The sequence below is a fragment of the Pelobates fuscus genome, chromosome 12 (genome assembly GCF_036172605.1).
Source record: "Pelobates fuscus isolate aPelFus1 chromosome 12, aPelFus1.pri, whole genome shotgun sequence".
In the NCBI taxonomy this organism is placed as follows: domain Eukaryota; kingdom Metazoa; phylum Chordata; class Amphibia; order Anura; family Pelobatidae; genus Pelobates; species Pelobates fuscus.
In genome coordinates this window covers 74,230,791-74,247,890 of record NC_086328.1, presented here as the reverse complement: position 1 = coordinate 74,247,890, position 17,100 = coordinate 74,230,791, and the positions used below count along the sequence as shown (strand labels likewise).

The window sequence follows — 17,100 nt, the reverse complement described above, 5'->3', positions numbered from 1 at the left end:
TAACGAGGGAGGCATATGGATTTCGGACCGGTGTTAGCTGTTATCCTTGGCCGCTGGTAGTGAGACTTGAGGAAGTCATTCTCCGAGCGGGGACACTACGAGGTTGAGGGAGGTGACTTTGGTCACATGAGTAAAGGAAAGGGATTACTGTTGATTTTATTTGAACTGTGATGCATGCACTGTATTTCAATTGAATTGTTGTTTTTGTTTAATTGGGAGTCATTCAAAACTCCTGTGTCTGTCTCTAAAATTTCACTTTACTTTTACTTTTACTCTACTTCCTGTGTTATTTACACTTTCCACTCCTATTTCTCTTGTGAGAGAAGTGATTGGTCACACACTTCTCACCCCGCTTCAATCCGTGACTACCACCTCGGGTAGGCGGATTTAGTGACTAGTCTACGTTTTGGGAAGACGCACTTGGGGGGACCCACCCTTTCTGAGTGGCAGTCGAGCATTGTAGACGCTCTGTTTCATTTTCCTTTCCCTATATCTGGGACGCCTTTTATAGGGGGATATGGGACAGGGATTGAGTAAGCCCGGTAAGGGCTGGCTAGCGTGTGATTTAGTTGAAGATAGAGAGGGTGAAGAAATGGTTAAAGGAGTTGAAAAGATTGCTAAAGTGTGTAAAATTGCTGTGCCTTCATGTGGTAGATTGCAGCCAGAAAGCTGGCGTAGATTACTGACAGAGAAGAAAGGCAAGCTTACAGATAATGATTTATTGCGTACTGCTGAAGCATGGTACAGAGTAGCGAAAGCTATTCAGCAGGAAGGTTGGGTTGAGGAAGAAATAGATCACAAAGGTGTAAAATTGTTTGTGTATCATAATAATTGTGTTGCTGGGGCATTCCCTCAGCCAGCGCCCCAAAATGGCGCCCAGGGGATGTCCATTCCCAAGGTTCAGTCAGCAATAAGTGACAGCAAGCTGACCATGTTCCCCACTCCCAATCCTCCCTACACCCATCCCGTCATTTCCCCTGTTTGTCCGGTCCTGAATTCTGATGGATCATTATTTTCCCCATCATCATCCCTAACATTCCCATCATCCTCACCCATCCCTGCACTACCTTCTCTGCCTAATCCAAGCATTTCATCCGCCATTCCTTCTCTACGCTCTCTCTCCCTCAATAATCCTACCCTCCCCTCTGCATCCACCCAGTTAACTAACCCCTCCCCTCTTGCTACTGTCAATCCTACTACACCCGCTCCGGCTCCTCCTACTACACCTGCCTCTGCTAATCCCTCTCCGCTCTCTCCCCTTCCCACTCCTCCCACAGCCCAGGTTCCCACCCCTTCAGTTTCATATCCGTATCCCGGATGTCCCACCTCCTTTCCTGATCCCTGCCCAACTAACCCACCCTCCCCAGGTTCCGCCCAAAACCCTACCCAGTTGTCTTGGCCATACCCCTTCCCTTACCCCTTGGCCCTGCCCTATCCAAACCAAGCCTACTTCCTTTCCCAAGCCACTCCCCAGACCCCGGTCATGCCCAGTCCGGCACAGTCTGCCCCGGATGTGCCCACATCCAACATGGCCGCCACTTCTTCCCTTAACCCTAACGCAGCTTCCTTTCACGCCTCCAATATGGCGGCCCCCAGTCATCCAGCACCCCTAATGCTGGTACTTCCCGGTGATTACTCACCCCAAGCTCATAATCCACTGGCCACTCCAGCTTCTGGGATTCCCTCATTTCCCCCGGTTCTGACACCTCAAATGGCCCCATTAATCAGAGGGGTCCAGGTCACAGATGAAGATGAGTATGAGGAGGGATCCCAGGGCTCACAGGATGCCACGGGGCCCCCGCCCCGCCGTTCCCTCGATGATCCTTTCGGACATACGGGCCGGGGGGATTGGGCCCCTCCTAAATATGTAGCTTTTAATCCTACTCAGGCTAGTGCCCTGATGAAATCACTTCCTGACCCAGAAAAGCAACCTATGCCTTTTTACCGAGGAATAGTTCAGATTCAAAAGACTTATTCTGCAGCATGGCGTGATTTACTGAGCATTTGTGCTATTAAAGCCGGGGATGCATACTGGCCCAGCATGGCCCGCCACCTCAGTACAGATCTGCTAATAAGTGACATTGATTACCCCTCCGGAGTAACTTTTTGTAACCAACTAAAAGAATGGGCTAAGGACAAACTTGCAGATCAGGCTGCTGGCCTTACTGATATTGTACAAGACAAAGGAGAATCAGTGGAAAGGTTTCATGCAAGACTGTTTCAAATGTTTACAGATTTAGGATTTGATCTTACAGACAAGATCCATTCTCAAATGCTGTCTGGTGCATTTGTCCAAGGTGTTAAAGACTCCATACGCAAGGGAATCATTGCTGCACGCCCTGAATATAAGGTAGTCCCTCTGGATACCTTACTCTTAGTTGCTAGGGGTCTGGAATCTGCCCAGACTCCTAGAAGGCCCAATTCAGCTCCTCTCATGGTGTCCCGCACCGGACCTGTCCCTAAAGGCACCAAACCCGAGGATGGATATTGCTTCAATTGCAAAGCCAAAGGACATTTCAAAAATGACTGCCCTGAACCAAAAAAGGTGGTGTCCAAGCCTGCCCCTAGCCCCAAGGCCTCAAAAACAGTTCCAATAGTTGAGGAACCTGATGATTAGGAAATTGGCAAGCCTGTGTCATTAACCCCTGTCATGGCAGTGTCTTCAGGGGATAAGGGGGGGCCACTTGCCACTGTGACTCTACCCATTGAAGGACAACCTACCACATTTCTTGTTGACACAGGTGCAGCCCGAAGTGTTCTACGAGAACAAGACCTGCCAGACCCATCTTTTCTGTCAAATATTGATGTCTCTTGTGTTGGAGTGGATGGCCAACCAAGACACAGTCCTTTAACAACCCCATTACGAGTTGGCAACTACCCTAGCTTGCTTGCTCGTTTTGTGGTATCCTCCACATGCCCAATTAACCTGTTAGGCGCTGATGTCCTCTCACGCCTGCAGGCATCTATCATCTTCACTCCAGATGGACAAGTAGAACTGTCTACTCCTCTATCTGAATGAGACACCTCCGCCTTGTGCTCCCTGCCTCTGATGCTGCATTTAGAAGAACCCCGTGGGGAAGCAAAGGAACAGAGGTCCAATTTTCCAGATGCACTAAAGACAAAGGTACCTGCAAAATTATGGTCCTCAGGCCCAGAGGACATAGGTCACCTAAAGGTTCCACCTGTGGTGGTAAAGCTCATTCCAGGAGCAAAGTTACCAAGAAAACCACAATATCCTTTAAAACCAGCTCAAGCTGCAGCTATTTCAATTCAAATCAAAGCACTCTTGGAGAAGGGTGCTCTTGTGAAATGTGAATCAAAATGCAACACCCCATTATTTCCTGTGAAGAAGAAAACTCCAAAAGGTGAACCAGAGAAGTATAGAATGGTTCAGCATCTCCGTGCAGTCAATGAAGCAACAGTCCTGGACACCCCTATTGTGCCTAACCCACACACTCTGCTCTCTGGGGTCCCACCTTCAGCAAAATACTTCACAGTCATTGATTTGGCCAATGCCTTCTTCAATGTACCACTGGATCCAAATTGCCAATACCTGTTCGCTTTCACACATGAAATGCAACAGTACACATGGACTGTCATGCCCCAAGGGGCACAGAACTCTCCAAGTCAGTTTGCAAAAGCCATGTGCTCTATCCTTGATCCATGGCAAGCAGACCATCCAAAAGTTGTCCTGCTCCAGTATGTGGATGATTTGCTGCTCTGTGGAGATGACATACCAACAACTGAAGAATGTTCAATTAGTCTCCTTTGCTATTTAGCAGAACAAGGATGCAAAGCTTCACTTCTCAAGCTGCAATTCTGCCAATCTACAGTAATCTTCCTTGGACATTGTCTATCTCAAGGTACCAGACACCTCACCCGTGACCGAGTCAGAGCAGTACTGGACATTCCACCTCCAAGGACTTCAAAATCTCTACATGCCTTCTTAGGCCTCATTTCCTATTGCCGAGCATGGATCCCAGAAGCCTCTCTGCTCATGCAACCACTCTATGATGCACTCAAGTCAGACCCATTCTGCCTGACCAATGAAGCACAGGATAATTTCAATACTCTAAAACGTGCTATCGCATCAGCCCCTGCTCTAGGCCTACCAGACTATACCAAACCCTTCAAATTGTTTGTCTCTGAAAGACAAGGCCATGCTACAGGAGTCCTTACCCAAACAAATGACTTAAGAGGCCGTCAAAGGCCTATTGGATTTTTCTCCTGCCAGCTGGATATCGTGGCCAGAGGGACCCCTTCTTGCCTTAGGGCAGTTTTTGCAGCAAGAGAACTCATTGAAAGAACTGCAGACCTGGTCCTTGGCCACCCTCTAGTTGTCTTGGCCCCTCATGACATTTCTGCCATCATCAACCAAGTACAACTCAAGCATGTGTCTCCTGCAAGACACCTACGCCTCCAATGTCATCTCCTGTTGCCTGACAACATTACCATACAAAGATGTCAAGTTCTCAATCCGTCCACTCTTCTCCCACTACCTGAGGGAGGTATCCACTATGGGTTTATCATGGATGAAACCTACATCTACCTTCTTGCTGGTTCAATCAAGAGAATGCATCCTGATTTATCCTTTCATGATGGACAAGCTCCTCTCTGCGAGGGACCAGGATATGCCTTCTGTACCATGTAGTATAAGCCAAACAGCACTCCTGAGCCTTGCTACGAAGATGAGCTTTATCACCTAGTGGAGGTGAAACTCACTGCCCAAGACTTCTACTGTGACTCTGAAGGCAACAGCATGGCCTTGATTCAATTACCTTCAGAACTTAAATACTTGTACCGTCATTGGGATACTGCCATTCCACATGTCCCTGTCACCAAGTTGAAAACAAAATCATGGAATGATCTTGGGCCCATGGCAAAATTATGGGCCACCATGGATGAATCACAGCTACAGGAAAATGGCATTGTCAAATACCCAACAACTGACCATCTTGAAGCATGGCCACGCCACTTCCTGGAAAATGAATTTCAAGATCTGGTCATAGTGAATGATTATGGCCCAGAGACACCTCATGACTGTTTTGAACAGATGAAAATGGAGACAATACACTTACCAACTGTACATGAGAATCCATTAACAAATCCTGATTTCACCCTGTTTGTGGACGGTTCAAGGTATGCTGATGAAGAAGGAAAATACCACACAGGATATGCCGTAACCACAACAGATGAAGTTATTAAATCATCATCTTTACCACCAGCAATGTCTGCACAAGAAGCTGGATTGCAAGCCCTGACTTCAGCATGCAAAATCTCCGAAGGAAAACGTGCCAACATCTACACAGATTCAAGATACGCTCTGGGTGTGGCACATGACTTCGGCCTAATTTGGAAAACAAGAGGATTTCTTACCACTGCCGGTACGCCAGTCAAACACAGCTCTGCAATCAAGGAACTAATGGATGCCCTCCTACTCCCTGAAGAAGTGGCCATCTTGAAAGTGAAGGCACATGGGAAGTTGTATACAGATGAAGCAAGGGGCAACCATTTGGCTGATCAGGCTGCTAAGCAAGCGGCAAGAAAAATGCAGGAAGTGGATGAAGAAGTGTCCGGACACGAAGAAATTCCTATTTTTACCTTGCAGACTCTTCCTACTGACCTAAGAATCTTACGGGAACAGCAAGCTACAACTACCCCCGAAGAAATACAGAAGTGGAAGAAGAAAGGAGCAGTCCTAAAGGATGGAGTATATTACAACAACTTTAGATTCTGCCTTCCTAAGAATTTATATCCAGCAGTTGTCCAATGGGCACATGGACCTGCACACCTGTCAAAAGACTTAATGGCCGCCCTCATACAAAAGTATTATGAAGCGCCTGGAATCACAACATTGATCAACAGCTTCTGTAGGGCCTGTGTCATTTGTGCAAAATGCAACCCAGGAAAACCAACCAAGGTGCCCTTGAAACACCTGGCTAAGCCCATGTACCCATTCCAGAGAATTCAGATTGATCACATACAAATGCCCAAGAGTGGGCCTCATGAGTATGCACTAGTAATAGTGGACATGTTCTCAGGTTGGCCAGAAGCCTACCCAGTGGCCAATATCACTGCAAAAACAACTGCAAGACGCCTACTTACAGATATTGTATGTAGATTTGGACTTCCAGAAGTCATTGAAAGTGACCAGGGCCCAGCCTTTACAGCAACAGTGACTAAAGAAATTTGGACTGCTCTGGGGGTGACCCTAGCCTTTCACACCCCTTACCACCCACAAAGTAGTGGCAAAGTGGAACGCATGAATGGCACCCTAAAAGCCAGAATGCTTAAAATGTCACAAGAAACAAAGATGCCCTGGCCAGAAAGCTTGTCAATAGCTTTATTCAGTGTTAGGCACACACCTAGAGGGAAGCACTCACTATCCCCATATGAGATTCTATTTGGGACTGCACCCAGACTAGGTTGTTATTACCCGCAACAGTTGCAGCTTCAAACTGATGTTTTAGTAGACTATGTAACTGAACTTGCAAATGCCTTAAACAAAATACATGCCCAAGTTTTCTCTTCAATTCCAGATCCCGAATCTGATACGGGTACCCACAACCTGCTTCCCGGAGATTGGGTTCTAGTCAAGAAATTTGTGCGGAAACACACCCTGGAACCAAGATTTGACGGGCCATTCCAAGTTCTCCTGATCACTGCAACCTCCGTCAAATTGGCCGGCAGGCCACATTGGATCCACGCTTCCCATTGCAAGAAAGCTCCTGCCCCAGAGGAAGCAGATACCGCACAACCATGTACCTCTGGTACATCTTCTCCTTAGTTAGCCTAACTAAGACCCAGCAAGTAGCCATCACCAAAGATGCCAGTGGGTATACCTTCTGGTACAATTCTTCATGTACCCGTGTGGCTACTTATACTTTTGATTACTGTGACATTGTAGAATGCCCATTCCCTACATCACAGATTCAAAATATCTATAGAGATATTCCTCATTCAAAGGACCCCTATGTTTGTGTAGTTGACAAACAATGGGGGCACAATTGTAACCATTGGGGGGCGGCGGGATGGAATGCCGGGCCTGCCTGGGGTTACAAACCAAAAAGTGCCTTATCTAAAGTAGATGATCATGGTAGATCCCTCCTCCAAAGAATGACCCTAAGGAAGCCTGGAGGAGGCACACCCATGAAATTAATCCTAAATATTGAGCATCCCAGTCCAACAGATGCAGATCATTATGTAATGGGAATGTATTGGAAGAAAGGTTCCTATAACAAGTTAGGGCACTTCTACCTTAAAGATATGTGCCACTCTCCAGAGTGGCAAGGGGCCACCCATATGGTCTCAAATCCATTAAAACCACACATCCAGTCCTTTAAAGACATGATGGCCATTGCAAACCCCACCTTTGAAGATACCATGGCCGCTGAAACAGGTTTTAATGATGTTAATCTATGGTTGGAATGGATGAAATATAATGCCAACAAACATAACAGAACCGCATGCTATGTGTGTGGTGGTGCCCGGCCTCACCTCGGCACCGTACCTTTAACCTTACCAGTAGATATAGAAGAATGTGTTTTGAGTCTTTTTGCCTACCACTACAATTTCAATAGGTCCCTCTGCAAAGCATGGACAGTGGAATATCCTCTCTTAGCCAAGGATGTCAAACCCCCAGATGGTGTTACAGTTTATAAAGGTAACTACACTTGTTATGCTAATTATGATGGAATTGGTAAATTCTTGGGTAACTTCTCCAAAGGGTATTGTGCCACCTACAGAACTGTCTCCATGAACCTGCTGCAATTCCATACTAGGTCATTGGGGGATATTTACTGGTTGTGTGGGGATTTACAGCTAAGATCCAGGATGGACAAGGAATGGTGGGGGGAGTGTACTCTGGCTAAAGCTATCATGCCTATACATATTATCTCTGACACACACCCTGACACACATGAGTCCAAACACACACCAACCAAGGTTAAGCGTGAAGCCCCAGTAAAAGGCAGTTTTGACCCTCACATTTACATTGATGCCATTGGGGTGCCTAGGGGGGTGCCCAATGAATTTAAAGCAAGAGACGAAGTTGCTGCAGGATTTGAATCACTTTTTACCATAGTTACTGCAAACAAGAATTTGAATTGGATAAATTACATTTATTACAACCAACAACGCTTTGTTAATTACACCAGGGATGCCCTCCAGGGATTAGCCGAACAGCTGCAGGCTACATCCCAAATGTCCTTCCAGAATAGAATGGCCTTAGACATGATTCTAGCTGAAAAAGGGGGTGTATGTAAAATTTTGCCCGACACCATGACATGTTGTACTTACATCCCGGAAAACACAGGCCCTAATGGTAAAGTCACCTTAGCCATAGAAAAATTAAATGAGCTCTCTGAAGAGTTAAAAAGGAATTCTGGGATAAAAGATCCCTGGGAAAGATGGTTTGGTTGGATGACAGGATGGCAAAAAGCTTTAATGCATATTGGTATGTGTCAGGGTACCTGAGGCCTCTACCTCTAAGGGAGGTAGAGACTTGGTGGTTTGCCCGTCCAGGCGAGCTGTTTCCTTCGTTCCTCGCGGTTCATCCAGTCACTTAAACACCGGCCGCGAGGAATCCACGTCCTTTTCTAGCAGGACGCTCAATACGTGACGTCATGACGCTATCACGAGCGACCTGTCACTCAAGTGTCCGATATCCAATCGGTACTTGTCAGAGGCGTGCTTACCATCCGGAGCCAGGGTATTTAAGCTTACTTCTCTCTTCAGCTCATTGCCCTGTCGTGGTTCTAGCTTGTCTAGTCACTCAGTGCTCTGGTATTCTAGTTTGCTCTATTTGGTTTTGACTCGGCTTGTTGTACTACCCTGCTTCTCTGTTATCCCTTGACCCGGCTTGTCCTCGCTTATCTGTCTTCTCGTTCCCTTGACCTCGGCTTGTCTCTGACTATTCTCTATTACTCTCGGTACGTTAGTCCGGCCATTCTAAGGCCCGGTATACGTACCTTTCCACTCTTTGTACTCTGCGTGTTGGATCCCTGTCCCGATCCTGACATTACGACAGGGCCAATGGATCCTGCAGGTACAAACAGTCAGCTTGGTTCTTCGGATCCCAGGTTTGACGCCATGGAGCATAGGATGGATCAGATGGCTTTGGCACTACAGGCACTTTTGTCTCGTGCTAGTAATCCACCTGAGGAGACACGTACTCCTTCTATTTCTCCTGCAGTCTCAGGTCTAGAGGTAGCCACTGTAGGTGCTTCTTCCCGTATTACCCCACCAGTACGTTATGGCGGGTCACCGGAGAGGTGTCGTGGCTTTCTGAACCAGATTAGCATCCATTTCGAATTACAACCCCGCTCTTATCCTACAGATAGAGCGAAGGTTGGATTTGTTATTACTTTACTCATTGAAAAAGCTCTGAGATGGGCCAATCCTTTATGGGAGAATGATAATCCACTAGTCTATAATTATAATGCCTTTGTAGCTGCGTTTAGAAGAACTTTTGACCCTCCTGGTAGAAAGGTCAATGCAGCTAGATTACTGTTGCGCCTTAGACAGGACAATCGAACACTTGTGGATTATGCACTAGAGTTCAGGTCCTTGGCGGCAGAAGTTAAGTGGAACGAACAGGCTTATATAGATGTGTTTCTGAATGGGTTATCAGATGTAATTCTTGACGAGGTCGCTACTAGAGAACTCCCTGAAAATTTGGAGGATTTAATTTCTTTTATATCTCGTATTGATGAACGCTTAAGAGAGAGGCAGAACACTCGAGATAGGACCCGTAGACCCTCCTTTAACCCCTTAAGGACCAAACTTCTGGAATAAAATGGAATCATGACGTGTCAGACATGTCATGTGTCCTTAAGGGGTTAAACTAGCGCCTACCTTTCAAAATTCTGAGTTCGAGGACTTACGTATTCCTGAACCTATGCAGATAGGCAGTACTCATCTCTCAGAGAGGGAGAGACAGTACAGGAGAAGGGAGGGTTTATGTATGTATTGTGGAGTCAGAGGTCATTTACGCCTAAATTGTCCCAATCGTTCGGGAAACGCTCGCACCTAAGTTCCTCTAGAGGACAGGCCTTGGGTGTTTCTACTTTGTCCTCTATTCACAACTACAAAGAGCTCAGGTTTCTGTTACCCGTTTCTTTAAAGTGGGAAAAGGGAGTAGTTAAGACTATGGCACTAATCGATTCTGGAGCTGCTGAGAGCTTTATAGATCAGTGTTTTGCTGCCAAGCATGCTATTCCATCCCAGCTAAAAGAGACACCACTGGCTGTTGAGGCCATCGATGGTAGACCGTTACTTGAGCCTGTTATTTTCCATGAGACCATACCGATTAACTTAACTGTTGGCATCCTACATAGAGAGGACATATCCTTACTGCTCATTTCTTCTCCGTCTATTCCCATAGTCCTGGGGTACTCCTGGTTGAGGAGACATAACCCTATTATTAATTGGGAGTCAGGGGAGATAGTTTCGTGGGGACAGAATTGTCAAGAGAGATGCTTGCGGAAGGTCTCACCTCTCGGCTTAACCAACACATCGGCTAACTCTGACAATCCTACAGAGACACAAATTCCGTCTCAGTATCTAGATTTAAAGGCTGTATTTGACAAAAAGAAAGCCGATACCTTACCCCCACACAGGTCCTTTGATTGCAAAATTAACCTACTCCCTGGTACCATGCCGCCCAGAGGTCATGTATACCCGTTATCTACGAAAGAGAACTCAGTTCTAGAGGAGTATATTCACGAAAATTTAGACAAGGGATTCATTAGGAGGTCCTCCTCCCCTGCCGGGGCTGGATTTTTTTTTGTTAAAAAGAAGGATGGTTCTTTGAGACCTTGTATTGATTATCGAGGCCTAAATAAGATAACCATTAAAAATGCCTACCCGATTCCCTTGATCACCGAACTCTTCGATCGTTTGAAGGGCTCTACAATTTTCACCAAGTTAGACCTCAGAGGGGCATATAACTTGGTGAGAATCCAGCAGGGACATGAGTGGATGACGGCATTCAATACTCGATATGGCCACTATGAATATACTGTTATGCCTTTTGGGTTATGCAATGCACCAGCTGTATTCCAGGATCTGATAAATGAGGTTCTTAGGGAATTTCAGCAAGATTGCGTCATTGTATACCTAGATGATATACTCATTCATTCTAGTGAGATTGAGACTCATCACAAGCAAGTCAGGAGGGTTTTGCACAAGCTTCTCCAGCATGGCTTGTACTGCAAGTTGGAGAAATGTAGCTTTGATCAAACCCAGGTAACCTTTCTCGGCTATGTGATCTCTGGGGAGGGATTTAAGATGGATCCGGATAAGCTCCAATCCATTCTAGAGTGGCCTTTACCCAAAGGTCTTAAAGCCGTACAGAGATTTATTGGTTTTTCTAATTATTATAGGCGCTTTATTAAGGGCTATTCTTCCATTATCGCACCTATCACTAATATGACCAAACAGGGGGCTGATACTAAGAATTGGACTACTGAAGCTCTCCTTGCGTTCAAAACTCTCAAGGAGCTTTTCGCTTCCGCTCCAATTTTAGTTCACCCCGATACTTCTCTGCCTTTTCTACTTGAGGTAGACGCATCAGAGACTGGTTTAGGTGCTGTCCTATCTCAAAGGTTGGGTGTTGATAAACCATTACATCCATGTGGATTTTTCTCTAAAAAATTGACCGGTACTGAAAGCAGATATGACATTGGTGACAGAGAATTACTAGCGGTTATCAAGGCTTTGAAAGAGTGGAGACATTTATTGGAAGGTACATTACATCCTGTTACCATTCTAACAGACCACAAAAATTTGTCTTATATCGGAGAGGCCAAGCGTTTGTCCTCCAGGCAGGCTCGTTGGTCGTTGTTTCTTACCCATTTCAATTACGTTCTGACTTACAGACCTGGGTCAAAGAATTCTAAAGCCGATGCGCTATCTCGCCAATATGAGCCTTCTGCTTCAGTTGAACCACTTTTGTCCTCCATTGTACCCAAATGCAATATTATTGCTAATACCAGTCTCAAAATTCATTCTCCGCTACTTGACCAGATCTTGAAGTCACAACATCTAGCTCCCGGAAACACTCCTGAGGGAAGAAACTTTGTTCCTCCTGAACTTCAACTGGAGCTCTTACAATGTTTTCACGAAAGTAAGATAGCTGGTCATCCTGGTATTCGCAAGACATACTCTCTGATATCCAAGGATTTCTGGTGGTCTTCACTTCGAAAAGATATTGAGGAGTTCGTCGCAGCTTGTGAGACTTGTGCCAAGACTAAACTACCTCATGCATCTCCATGTGGCCTGTTACACCCCTTGGACATTCCTGAGAAACCTTGGTCCTGTTTGTCCATAGACTTTATCGTTGATTTGCCTGCTTCCAAGAGACAGACTGTTATTCTCACGGTGGTGGATAGATTTACTAAGATGGCCCATTTCGTGCCATTACCTAAACTTCCGACTTCTCCTGAATTGGCGGAGATTTTTGCGAGAGAGGTTTTTCGCCTACATGGGATTCCTTCGGAGATTGTTTCTGATAGAGGTTCTCAATTTGTCTCACGTTTCTGGAGATCCTTTTGTTCTCAAATGGGTATCAAATTGAACTTCTCCTCTGCCTATCACCCTCAGTCTAACGGAGCTGCTGAACGTACCAATCAAAAGATCGAACAGTATCTGCGTTGCTTTGTTTCCGAACACCAGGACGATTGGGTCGGTCTGATTCCTTGGGCGGAGTTCGCACACAATAACCTTGTTTGCGATTCAACTCGCTCTAGCCCTTTCTTCATGAACTATGGCTTTCATCCTTCGATTTTTCCTTCGGTTTCCTCTTCTCAGGGGATACCGTCGGTTGATGATCATGTCGCCAACCTGAAGAGATTATGGGATCAGACTCGGCAAATTCTGTTACATAGTTCCTCGTTGTTCAAGAAACACGCTGACAAGCATAGAAGAGCGGCTCCTGTTTTTGTTCCTGGGGATAGGGTATGGTTGAGTACTAAGAATATTCGCCTAAAAGTTCCATCTATGAAATTTGCTCCTCGCTACATAGGTCCTTACAGGGTTCTCACTCGTATCAATCCGGTTGCGTATCGCCTTGCTCTGCCACCTGCCTTACGCATTCCTAACTCTTTTCATGTCTCCTTGTTGAAACCTCTTATTTGCAACAAATTCTCCTCTAAGGTCTCCTCGCCTCGTCCTGTTCAGGTGGAGGGTCGGGAGGAGTACGAGGTCAGCTCCATCATTGATTCCAGAATTTCAAGGGGTAAATTGCAATATCTGGTCAACTGGAGGGGATATGGTCCTGAGGAGAGGAGTTGGGTACCTCAGGAGGACGTTCATGCTTCTCGCCTTCGCAGAGCATTTCACCTCCGCTTCCCATCTCGCCCCGGTTCCTTCCGCCCGGTGGGCGTATCTGAGAGGGGGGGTACTGTCAGGGTACCTGAGGCCTCTACCTCTAAGGGAGGTAGAGACTTGGTGGTTTGCCCGTCCAGGCGAGCTGTTTCCTTCGTTCCTCGCGGTTCATCCAGTCACTTAAACACCGGCCGCGAGGAATCCACGTCCTTTTCTAGCAGGACGCTCAATACGTGACGTCATGACGCTATCACGAGCGACCTGTCACTCAAGTGTCCGATATCCAATCGGTACTTGTCAGAGGCGTGCTTACCATCCGGAGCCAGGGTATTTAAGCTTACTTCTCTCTTCAGCTCATTGCCCTGTCGTGGTTCTAGCTTGTCTAGTCACTCAGTGCTCTGGTATTCTAGTTTGCTCTATTTGGTTTTGACTCGGCTTGTTGTACTACCCTGCTTCTCTGTTATCCCTTGACCCGGCTTGTCCTCGCTTATCTGTCTTCTCGTTCCCTCGACCTCGGCTTGTCTCTGACTATTCTCTATTACTCTCGGTACGTTAGTCCGGCCATTCTAAGGCCCGGTATACGTACCTTTCCACTCTTTGTACTCTGCGTGTTGGATCCCTGTCCCGATCCTGACAGTATGGCAATACTAATTTCTCTTTTTATCTTTGCTCTTCTCGTTTGTTGTGTCCTCCCTTGTCTGAGAAAATTCCTACAGAGGACTGTAGACCAAGCAACACCAACTTTTGCACATCTGGCAGTTGATGACCAAGATTTTCAAGATCTCAACTCACCCTGTATACCGCTGCAAACTATCCCTTTTGTTGATAAAGTGCAAGAGTTCTAGGAAGGGACCAGCTTAGGGACAGCATCCGTCTGTAATGGGTAAAGTCTCCCGTGTGGAGAAGTGGTGGGCAAGCCACCATGGGCCACCCATGGGAGTGAAGCGTTCGAGAGCCATGCTGACGGATGAGTTAGCCTACTAGGGTCAGATTAAGGGACAGAATTGCACTTTGCATTAACACCTAGCTAGCGGCCACGGGGTTTCTGTGCCTTTGGGCTAACACGTCTTCTGGTATTAACAAATAAAGTTTATCTTTTTAGAATCTAACATTTCATAGGGGGGACTGATGTAGAATTATTAAAAACCTGTATTGAACCTGTGTTGAATTTTTGCACTAACTCCATTTTAACCCACATTACCTGACAGATCCTCCATTTTAAACTACATTACATGACAGAATTTCCTAACAGCATTTAGTGTAATGAATAGAGACTGTATTTTCTATAAAGACATGACTAACTCCGGAATTATTGAATCTCCTGTAACATGCAACAAAGTATAACCAAGGCCATAGCCAAGGCCATGAGAAGCTGGCCTAATGAAATGTTCTATTCATAAAAGAACCCTGCACCTGAGCACGAGTCTGACATCACTAACTACCCAAAATGACGCTCAAGCCCCCCTTCCCACCGAGTAAGCCTCGTGCTGGGTAAGATGGCACTTGAGCCATCTGTCCACACCCGTGTCCAGAACAATACCACCTCCCGGTGGGAGGACACCTAGCTAACCACTTAGTTCTAGAGCCAATTAATAATATTGATGGGTGGACATTGACATAGCCACTTAACATTTAATCCAATTAATGATGTTTATTTACTGATATCTCAATAATCAATGATGATGTAATTTCGCTCTTATAAGGGTCTGCGAGCCCGCTTTTCTTCAGATGCCATTAAATTTTCTCGAAGTTATTTTAACCTGAACTCCGTGTGTCAGTGTGAATTTACTTCTGCGTATACACAATTTAATCATCTCAGATTTGGACAGGAACAGATAGATTTTTAAACATATTTGTTTATTTCTAAATTAATCTACATCAGGATGAAGAATTACAGGTTCCCTAAAGAAGCAAGTGATTATATTTCTGAATGTATTAAGTTTAACTTTTGACACTTAAATTGTTTTCTTGTTTTTTTAGATGTAAAAATGGGAAATGAAGACAAATTTGCAAATTTGGCTGGCTGTTGCTCATGCTTTTATGGAAGAACATTATGATTTAGGGACTTCTAAAATGTTTGACATGAACTGTTTTTGACGCAGACCAATTGACATATTAGCTTCTTAAGATTAATGCTATCTAAAGGAAAGGTTCCACCGAGATTTGAACTCGGATCGCTGGATTCAAAGTCCAGAGTGCTAACCATTACACCATGGAACCACTGGTGGTGACTTGATTTTTTTCAATGGCTCCAAACACTGGTGTGAAGAGTGCGAGTGATAACTATGACATCATAAATACCCTCCTCCAACATCAATAGAAAAAAGGGTGGCATTATAGTTTTATAGATGCTGATGATCATCTTTAGCTTTGCTCTGCATTTTACCAACAGAAAAAAGTCAAAAGTAACTTGAATTTTAACTTTGTTTTGTTCACTGGCCAAGAACTCAAAATGACTTCCAGTTTTTTACACCTTTTAACACCACATTCTTTTATACATACTATTATCATGCTTTCGAACTCTCTCACATCTTGATATGTCTTATTCCTCTAATCACAATAGGTAAATAATGTCTACGTGAATTCACGTAATCACAATTTTCATGTTTTCTCAACGAACGGGTGCTCTTCGTTCATCCGGTCCAAATGAGGCGGGTAACGAAATTTCAAAGCAAACCCTACACCAAAAGCATCAAAAATGTTATCTTTGAAGTCTGTGACAAGCATTTTAAAAGCCTTGGACATTTGAGCCCATTTAGCAGAAATGCCTCTTGTAAAAGATAACCTCGCATTTGGAGGAATCAGGCTCAAGACTCATATCTTACCACTAAACTAGCTTTTACATTCTCTTTAAACAAATCGGACGTTTATTTGACACTTTTGATTCTATATCCAAGGAAAGTAAAACTTAAGGAATCTGCTATTGGTTTGCAATGTACAGAACTACAGAAGAAGACATGCTTGGGGTATTGTTCATTCGGCTTTTTAAATTGCGAGCAATCTTATGAAAAAATATATCAATCAATGTTTCTATATCATAGGATGAAGAATTACACTTTCCCTAAAGAAGCAAGTGATTATATTTCTGAATGTATTAAGTTTAACTTTTAACACTTAAATTGTTTCCTTGTTTTTTTAGATGTAAAAATGGGAAATAAAGACAAATTTGCAAATTTGGCTGACTGTTGCTCATGCTTTTATGGAAGAACATTATGATTTAGGGACTTCTAAAATGTTTGACATGAACTATTTTTCACACAGACCAATTGACATATTAGCTTCTTAAGAATAATGCTATCTAAAGAAAAAGTTCCAACGAGATTTGAACTCGGATCGCTGGATTCAAAGTCCAGAGTGCTAACCATTACACCATGGAACCACTGGTGGTGACTTGATTTTTTTCATTGGCTCCGAACACTGGTGTGAAGAGTGCGAGTGATAACTATGACATCACAAATACCCTCCTCCAACATAAATAGAAAAAAGGGTGGCATTATAGTTTTATAGATGCTGATGATCATCTTTAGCTTTGCTCTGCATTTTACCAACAGAAAAAAGTCAAAAGTAACTTGAATTTTAACTTTGTTTTGTTCACTGGCCAAGAACTCAAAATGACTTCCAGTTTTTTACACCTTTTAACACCACATTCTTTTATACATACTATTATCATGCTTTCCAACTCTCTCACATCTTGATATGTCTTATTCCTCTAATCACAATAGGTGAATAATGTCTACGTGAATTTACGTGATCACAATTTTCATGTTTTCTCAA

General features: G+C 44.7%; 2 non-coding genes across 2 annotated transcripts; both read right to left on the bottom strand.

Annotated features, from left to right (window-relative positions):
• Window positions 1–15,474: 15,474 nt before the first annotated feature.
• Window positions 15,475–15,546, bottom strand: TRNAQ-UUG (transfer RNA glutamine (anticodon UUG)). Its single transcript has one exon. It is a non-coding gene; the product is annotated as a tRNA-Gln (tRNA).
• Window positions 15,547–16,633: 1,087 nt separating this feature from the next.
• Window positions 16,634–16,705, bottom strand: TRNAQ-UUG (transfer RNA glutamine (anticodon UUG)). Its single transcript has one exon. It is a non-coding gene; the product is annotated as a tRNA-Gln (tRNA).
• Window positions 16,706–17,100: the final 395 nt, after the last annotated feature.